Raw genomic sequence first — 9,685 nt, forward strand, 5'->3', positions numbered from 1 at the left:
ACAACACACACACTAGCCAACAGAGAAAGAGACCAAGGAGACATCTGTGAATGGATTAAAGTTTGCAACTTGCATAACTTCAATAGGAACCTAGTTTTAGCCTTTAGAAGAGTCAGTGTTGTTTGCTGTGCTTGTGTTTTGTCTAAGATGGGTTCGGGCTTATGTAAGCCCTAGGTATAATAGAGGAAATCCTGTCTCGTTCACCTCTACCCTCACCAGAGTTTTCATGTTTGACCTCACTGTTCCTGCCACTGGGTCAGTCAGTCTGTCTGGTCAGAGGTCTGCCTCTTTCCAGTTGCTCTTCTACTTTACCACACATGAGGTCTTTTTTCAGGAAATGGTCTCTCCTGATAACTCGCCCAGAATGTATGAGTCTTGCAATCCTTGCTTCTAAACAGCATTCTGGCTGTACTTCTTCCAAGATAAAGTTGTTTGTCTTTCTGGCAGTCCACAGGAATTTCTCTGTGGAATTTCTTTCCATCAATTATCATGCTAGCTTCCTTATTTAGGGTTCAAGATTCACATGTATTTGAGGCAATTGAAGTTATCCTGAGTTGGATCAGAAGTACCTTAATCACTGGACAGTTACATAATCTGGCGTCAATTTGGGATTTGAGAGGATTAAGAGTGTAGGGGTGGAGTCTAATCTGTCAATGGGATTATATTCAATGAGACCTCTGTGTGGGCATGGCCTTCTTCTGAGAATTCTGGGAACTCCTGTATTTCTTCCTTGGAGGCAGGAGACACTTCTGTGTCTCTCTGCTCATCCTGTGGAGATTATCTACTAACAAGAAGCAAGAGTCACTCCCTGAGAGATACTCTAATGACAAGACACATGGCACTATGCCCTGGGAGCTGGAGAAGCCACATGGACCTGCCCTGATGCAACCAGACCTGTAGAGCTGGAGAAGTCACATAGAGACCCCTGCTAGTGCTGAAATGCTTACAATGCCACTGGATCCACAAGATTTTCTACCCACTGGCATGTGATCATCCTGCATTTGGCGTCATTGGAGGTGTTTCCTGAGTCTGATGAGGACTTCTCAGATTGATATTGGACATATGGGCTAATATGGGATTTATGGACTGATCTGGTCTGGGCTGGGATGTTATCTCAATATTCAATTGCTCTTGTATATAAACCTCTTTCTTCTACACTTAGGAGTGTTTCTATGGATTTGTTTCTCTAGTCCAACCAGACTAGCACCATAACTTTTTCTGAGGCATCTCTTGGCCAACACAGACTGCCATCCTTTCACTTAGCAGCCAGAGTGATGGTTGATATCACCCATGGGCTCCAAGGAAAGAGTGTACTTGTCTTTTCTATGGCATTGCACTTGGAGACTGGCAAGCAGCGACTCTCAGCTGGTGCCCTTTGATGGAACAAGGCTCCTAAATCTGAGCCCCATGGACCGTGATGTCCTATAATTCTGCATTGTGCATGGTTAATTGTTTAGAACCTCCCTGAATTCGACACACTAGATGTCAGCCGAAATGCCCCACTTGTGACAACTAAAATCCCCTTTCCAAAAACCAAATTAACTTCCATCCTGTCAATTCTGGCTGACAGTGATGCTACAGGACAGGGTAAATCTAGCATTGTGTAACCAAGGCTTTAACGCTTTATGGGAGTAGAAACCTCCTTGTTCTCACTGAATGGGTAAGATTGTGGTCATGGTTATGGACAGATAGAGAGGCTTTGCTAAATCATACACCAAATTTTTGTCATTAGAAATATATTTTTAAATAGATAAGTTTGACTTTGTTTTTCTAAAAGTAGTAAATATCTAAGCATTCAGTTGCAGACATCTGATGGCATTTCACACAGCACTTTCTGCTAACCTTAAGATCTGCAGATCAAACCCACCAGCCCCTCCTAAAGAGAGAGATGAGGCTTCCTTTGCTCCTGTTAAATTTTGGAGTCTCATAAACCCCAGGAAGACTGACCGTGAGATAGGACTAAGTCAATAGAAAGAGGTGGGATGGTTTTCCACTGTGTTGTCCAAATGTCTGGTTCATTTGTACCCATCCAGCTCCATCCATGTCTGAAAGAAGTCAGTCAGAGGTGGACTCCACTTGGTGTAAAATAAGAAATGTCCCCTATTTTTTATAGTTATGAAATGAGTCTAATTATTTCATTCCTATGTCATGCATTCTGATTCCCTATCGTTCCCTCCTGCCTTTGCCTTCATAGTACCAATGAAATATTTTCAGTAACTTGTTTTGGTGTAAGGTTTTAGGGTTTTGTTTTTGTTTTTTTAACTTCCTCAATTTGACTAGTCAATTTAATTGTAGACAGGGATATGAAGCCCTAAATTACAAAAACTTTATTAAAAGTAAAAGCTCGTTCGTTATTGGAATGAATAAACGTCGCTCATTCTACATCCCAGGTGCCATTTTATTTGTGACATCAGACGAGCCTGTTTAGAATTTCATATTCCTAAACAGGGAAGAATGTGAGAGTTCTAATTCAAGGCATCAATCACAGAAAATGAACATAACCTAATGTCAGTGCTGAATCAGGCCATCAATTTATTGCTTTGTAAAAGCAATCAGCAAGCTATCAAGCAATAAAGTGTATGAGATAAGTGCTTTTCTCAGACAGCACACCCATTGACAATGATGTACGGATGGCGAATAGCAACTATTTTCCAAGTGTGTTCGGCCTATTACTTGTTAAAAGCCCTGAACTGCGCAACAGATGTGAAATATGTTTCTTATTATTATGGGCCAATCTAGTTTGTTTAATAGCTTTGTGTGCCACTTAGACTTGCTGTCTAATTTAATGAGGTCGTATTTGAACTCTTGCTTTCTCCGTGTCTGTATGTAGCAAAGTACAGCTGATTTTCACTCAATTTCTGCAAGATAGAGAGGTAACACACTCCCAATTTTGGCAAGGTCTTATTACAGAAAGACGGAGGTGTCAGCAGCAAATAGGAAGGCTATTAAAACAGTGTCACTTCTGACTACAGACCAAATATTTCACATGAAGCTAACCGTATGTGATTGGTAGTTCATAGACACTTAATAGGCGCTGGGTGGTTTCTTCAGGCTGTTTGCTTGCCAAAGAGGAGGAGTTTGGGCAGTGGTTCTCAACCTGTGGTTTGTGACCCCTTTGGGGGTCGAACAACCCTTTCACAAGGGTCACCCAATTCATAATAGTAGCAAAATGACAGTTAAGAAGTAGCAACAAAAACAATTTTATGGTTGGGGTGTCACCACAACATGAGGAACTCTATTGAAGAGTCACAGCATTAGGAAGATTGAGAACCACTGAGGTATGAGTATATTTGGTAGAAAAACATACAGTTGACTCAACCAATACATATAAATGTGTGTGTGTGTGTGTGTGTGTTGGATTTGTTTTGATGGCATAGTGACTCCTTAACCTCTTTCTGAAGTTTTCAGAATATCTAAACTAACATTTTTTCATGTATATATATATACATTATATATGTATATATGATTTTTCTTATGGAAAAGCAGAGGCCATTGAGAATGGTAAACTGGAATGGGTATAATATATGCAAATACAATTTTTGTTTGATTTTTTTGTAATAGGACTGAGGATATCTTTTTGAAAGTACAAGTTTCCCTGTTTCTCTAGATAGGTGATGCAGCAATTAATCTTCATTACCTTGAACCATCAGTGGGCTTCTTTCCTTTGTTGCTTTGTAATTTAATGCTTAAACTTTCCCTCAAATTGTGTGGGATGGTATGTTAAAGAATGATACGTATTCAGGATTGTTTTCAATAATTAGAGTACTTACATGACTTTATCCTTGGTATGTTTTCTGTTTGTTGGTCTGTTTTATATTGCTTTACTGATCTGGTTCAAATGTATCATGGCATTTAAAAGGATAATTCTCATAATGAGTGTAGCAGCTCTGGGTGTTGGGCTGTCTATGTGTTCTGAAGAATTGCTCTTGGGTTAGCAGCTGCATGGGTTTGGCCTTCTGTTATAAGGGTTATTTTAATGTACCTAATATTACAGTCATGCATCTCAATTATCTTTCCTCCTTCAAAACAAAAATGTCATTCACATTTCTAGCAAGTTTGCTTACTTCTTTTTTTTAGCTGAAGAGAAGAAATCTTTATGACAAATCTTAAGGAGTAATTGGAGCTTTTCTTCTGAATGAACAATGCAGGTGATAAGATCCATTATAATGCTAACCATCTAGGAGCTCATTATGAATCTTTGTCACTAACATGAGTTTGAATCTGAGTCCATGGCAATTCAGGGTTCAGAAGATGAATCGTGGGCTTGTCTTTATTATTATTATTTTTTCTAATTGGAGTTATTACAAATATAGTTAAATCCATAGTTCAGTCACATCCAGCAGTATCATGCAATTGCTATGAGGTCAGTCACATCCAGCAGTATCATGCAATTGCTACCACAACCAGTTTCCAAACATTCTTTTACTCCCTGGACTCCTTGACACCATCTCCCTTTTACCTTCTCCCACCATTGTAAGCCCCTCCCCCACCAAAACACCTTATTCTACATGGTGTCTCTCTAGGTGCTTCAATCCTGGGTTTCTTATATTCCAAAAGAGAAAAGCATATAATACAAATCCACGTGGGTGATCCCCAATGACATAGCACATTTAAGATAAATCCTAATATGAACAAACAAACCAAATAGAAAATGTTGAAAACCAGATCAAGTCCGTGTGTATCCGAGGGGGGAATCCACTGACAAAGCTTTAACTGTTCAAGTCAGGTTTATCCCTTTGATCTTCTATTCTTTTCTCTCCAATGCACTCTGGTTACTAACCACTTCCCTCCCACTCCTCCATTGCAGAGGGAGGGAGATCAACGGAGGCTTGTTTCCGAGGTCGTTCCCAAAATGTATCTTGGACTCCCACTGTCATCCATAGCCTTCCGCAAGCTGGATTCTCACAGCTTAGATGCTGAAACTGTTCTCTTCTTTGACTTTGAATGACGTCATCTATAATCCTTCAGCCGCTGACGAGGGTGTGCTTCTAAACAGAAGAGGTCTTCCATGGTCTCATGGACTCGCTCTAGATTTTTAGCTGGCTATTTGCATATATCGTCTTTCACCAATCAAGGCCATTATTTTAATACTGAGACAATATTTTCGAAGTTTTTAAATCAAAGCACCAGGCTAACATTTTACTTATACTTGGATTATGTTCCCCTACTATAGGCATTCTTGTGTGTTGAGTATTACATGTACATTTTATAAATAAGTATGGATGACTGTCAGTGGGGAAAACACACACAAAACATTTATACAACTGCAGAAAACTTCATTAAGCACTCACTGAGAAATGTTATTACATATGAATTGGAAAATAGCATTAATATCAATTATGTTGGGGAATGTAACTACAGAGCTTCAGATGCAACCTTAAGATAAACCCAAAACCAAACTCAGGGCCATCAAGCCAATTGCAACTTATAGTGACCTGAAGGGCAGTCTAAAACTGCCCCTGGAGTTTCCAAGACTGTAACATTTTATGAAACTTCCACAATTCTCCTGAGGAGCAGCTGTCTTTTGGAATTGCTGACTTGCTGCTGGTGGCCCAATGTGTAGCCACAATGCTAGGACACATTATATAATAAAAGGAGGCCTGAGGCTGCCTAGTTAAAGTGTTGGGTCACTCAGTGAAGTTAATGGTTTGACTTTCTCTGTCAGCGCCACTGGAGAAATATGTGTGGATCTCCTGCCATAGTCTTAAGGGCTTGGAGTTAAACAAGCAGTCATCTAGCAGAGAAGCAACAAGCCCACATGGAAGAAGAATACCAGCCTGTGAGATCATGATGTGTTTATGATATCAGGTTACATGTATCAGAAGATGCAAAAAAAACCAAGCATATTGTTGAGAAAATGGGGGATCATAGTAGAGACTCCAAACCCATCTATAGACAATGGGACATCCCCTCAAAGAGGGGTCACAAGAAAGGGATGAGTCAACCAGGGTAGAGTACAGCACCCATGAAATACATAATATTCCTCTGGTTCTTTCAGGCTTCCTCCTCCACCACTATCATGACCTCAATCATGTGGCCTAGGCCAGAGCATGTAGCAGATACAGTTAAGAGATAAGAGCTCATGACACATGGAATCTAGGTAAAATTATCTCCTCAGGAACAGACATGGGACTACTGATACCAGTAGAGTAGGGGAAGATAGGAGGGTTGGAGGGGAGAAACCCTAGAGGCAGGGAGGAATCAATCAGTGTAAAATATGAAAATAATAATAAGTGGGATGGGGAGGGAAAGAAAGAGGAACTGACACCAAGGACTCAAATAGAAAGAAAATATATAAAAATTAAACATTTAGGAAATGATGATGGAAACATAAGTATAAATATGTTTGACTCAACTGGTGGATGGATTGTTATAAGAGCTGTAAGACTCCCCAATTAAATGATCTTAAAAGAAAAAAAAGAACACAGTCAAGAAAACCCAATAAACAGGTTCTAGTCTGTCCTGTAGTATACCAAGAAACAAAATAGAGATGGTGACATGAGCAAAATTAAGAATACAGCATGCTGATAGTGATAGCACTCTGCTCACTCACTCACTGCCCTGCCATCAAGGCAATTCTCACTAACGCTGGCCATAGGGGGCAGAAGAGAGCTGTCCTGTGGGTCCATCTTTAAGGACGGAGGAAGTCTCATCTGTCTCCCATGGACTGCCTGGTGGACTTGAACTTCAGTTAGCAGGGATACACTACATCACTTAATTTTTTAAACTATTAAGTAATATGAAAGCAAATAGCTATTCAGCAGTTATTTATTCAGAAACCCGAGCGCTGCAGTCACTCAGTGCTTGTTTGCTTAGGAAAAGGCTTGGGTTGCGTTCAACATGCCACAGTGAGGAGAAAGAGGAGACAGGCTGTTTCTGTAAGGATTGTTTGTTTGTCAGAACCAAAGCAGACTCAGAGGCAAAGAGGTCAGATTTAGAGTTTTTGTAGTCCTTCTTCCTCTAATAGCTATTCATATGATATAGAATTCATGTAAATTAGATATTATTTGTGTGCTTATTGTGTTGTTTTTGCTTCAAATGTTGATCTTAACATTGAAATAGTCTATGGTTCTATAACATGTAGGGAATATAGAGGTGTATATGACTATATATGCTTTTATACCAAACACTCAAGTGTTTTCCACAAGTGCAAGCTTACAGAGTGACTAAATTTAGATTAATTCAGCTAATAAATACAATTGGAGTTTTATAAAAGTACCTTTGTGTTAATTTTTACTACCATTTTATTGTGAATTGGTTGAAAGTTTCAATTACTCATCATACATCCCACTGCCTTGCCCTATGTTTCTTCCTTCTATCTCCCTCTTGTTGAATATTGTTTTCCATTTTAAACAACATCAGAAACACTATGTTGTGCAAATCTGCTGCCCAAGACCTATTGAAAGTGTCTAAGAGGAAGGATGCAGCTTTGAAGAGTAAGGTGCCTGGCATAAGCTATGCTGTCTTCTATCGCCCCACATGCCTATGAAAGTTGGACTTTGAATAAATAAGATCAAAGAAGGGGTAAGGAATTTGGACTATGGTGATGGCAGAGAATATTGAAGTTACCATGGATTTCCAAAAGAACCAACACATTTGTCTTGGACAAAGTACAACCAGAATGCTACTTAAAAGCAAGGATGTCGAGATTTCATCTCACATACTTTGGACATGTTAGCAGAAAACAAAGCATCAGTCCCTGCAGAACATCATGCTCAGTAAAGTAGAGGGGCATTGAAAAAGGGAAGTTCTTCAACAGGATATATGGACCTAGTGGTAGTAACAATGGGCTCAAGCATTAGAACGAATGTGAACAAAGAGCTGGACAGGACAGAGTTTTGTTCGAGTAGACATATATATGATCACCGCGATTCCGAATTGGAACTGACCAGACAGCTCTAAACAAGAGCACCCACTAGCCTGCGATTTCTCCTTCTCTCCATTCTTCTTTCATTTCTGCAACCCAATTCTGTTTCTTTTAGTGTGAACTTGTACTCTTTATTGTTTTTATTTTATAACAGTGTTCCTTTTGTATTTGATTAATATCAGCATAATGTCCTCCAGGTTCATGCATGCCATATGGTGTTTCACAGATTCATTGTTTGCATTGAATGCTTCATAGTCTTTCATTATGTGGATGGACCGAGAGCATATGGGTTGTTTCCATCTTTTTGCTCCTGTGAACAGTGCTGAGATGAATGTGGGTGTGGAGCTATGTGCGCTACGGCTCTTATTTCTTTAGGGTACATACCACATAGAGGGATGGTTGGCTCATATGGTATCTTTAAGGTCATTTCAGTTTGTTCATTCTTTTTCATTAATGACCGCTATAATTCTTGACTTTACATTTAGATCTGTAATCCATCGTGAGACTGTTTTGTATATGGAATGAGATACAGGCATTATTTTATTCCTCTCTACATAGAAATCCAAAATCACCAGTACCATTTGAAGGGATGATCTCAGACCCCATTTAATGTGTTTCTGCCATTTGTAAAATAAAATCAGTTGCCTGTAAGTGGATGGGTTTACTTCACTTTGTTCTTGTGTTTGTACCAAACTGGGTTGCCTACCATGGCTGCTGAGTAACTTTGGAGATCAGAGAGTGAAAGGCCCCCCACTTTGTTCTACTTTACTAGTGCTTGTTCGTCCTGGGACTCTTCTCTTTACACATAAAACTAGTTGTTATTTCTTCCATCTCTTTAAAGAATAATGTTATGACCTGGATCAGAATGGCATTTCATTGAAAGGTCACTTTGGGTGGTGCTGTAACCCAGTGGAATAGCGATTACACGTGGCGTTGCTGATCTCAAATACAGCAGTTGAAAACTACTAGCCTCATTTTGGGAAAAGGATGAGAATTTCTACTCCCATAAGGAGTTATATTCTTGGAAACCTCCACCGACAGTTCTACCCTGGCCTACAGGGTCACTCTAAGTTGAAATTGATTCAGTGGCAGTGAGTTTATTTTTATTTTGGTTTTAAGGTAATGTTGACAATTTCGTAATGTGGCCTATTATTGCAATCCTACTGCTTTCATCTTTCAGAGAATTATCTATTTCTAAAATCTTAGTGTTAGTCTTCTGTATATTTATTTTCTGTGTTTTTAAAATTTCTAATAGTTATTTTATATTTACACATTGTTCTTATAGTGTCTTCCTGAATTCTTCTAAAGTTCTGTTTCCTCCTTGTAGCTTTCTCAATCTTTCTTTTGTTTATTGAAAGTGCCTAAGAATCTCTCTTCTGATCTCGATTTTCAGTAGTTGCAATGCTTTTGAATCCTTTGGGATGTTTTTGTTTGTTTTGTTCTGTATGATTCGCTTGTTTATGTCACTGCGTCTAGTTCCTTTTTATAAACTAAAATAATCTCTTAATTCCAATATATTGTAGCATTATTAAATCTGCTTGATGATTCAGTGGTACTGTGGAGGGTGAAGGCCTTGCTAGCTAGGTATGGCTGTTGGGGTATGAGGGTAGCTGACTTATAAGGACACAATTTTACTAGTTAGAAAGGGTTGGAAAGGGAAATAATCAAACAAAATCAAGTGAATAGACAACGAAATACATATACATATACACACAAAATGAACAAAAATCAACATACACACAGACGCACGTGCACAAAAGAAGGAAAATCAAACAAAGAACCCCAACTTGGAAAGCACTTGCTATCAGAAAACAATAA

This window comes from Tenrec ecaudatus, chromosome 15, assembly GCF_050624435.1.
Source record: "Tenrec ecaudatus isolate mTenEca1 chromosome 15, mTenEca1.hap1, whole genome shotgun sequence".
Lineage (NCBI taxonomy): Eukaryota > Metazoa > Chordata > Mammalia > Afrosoricida > Tenrecidae > Tenrec > Tenrec ecaudatus.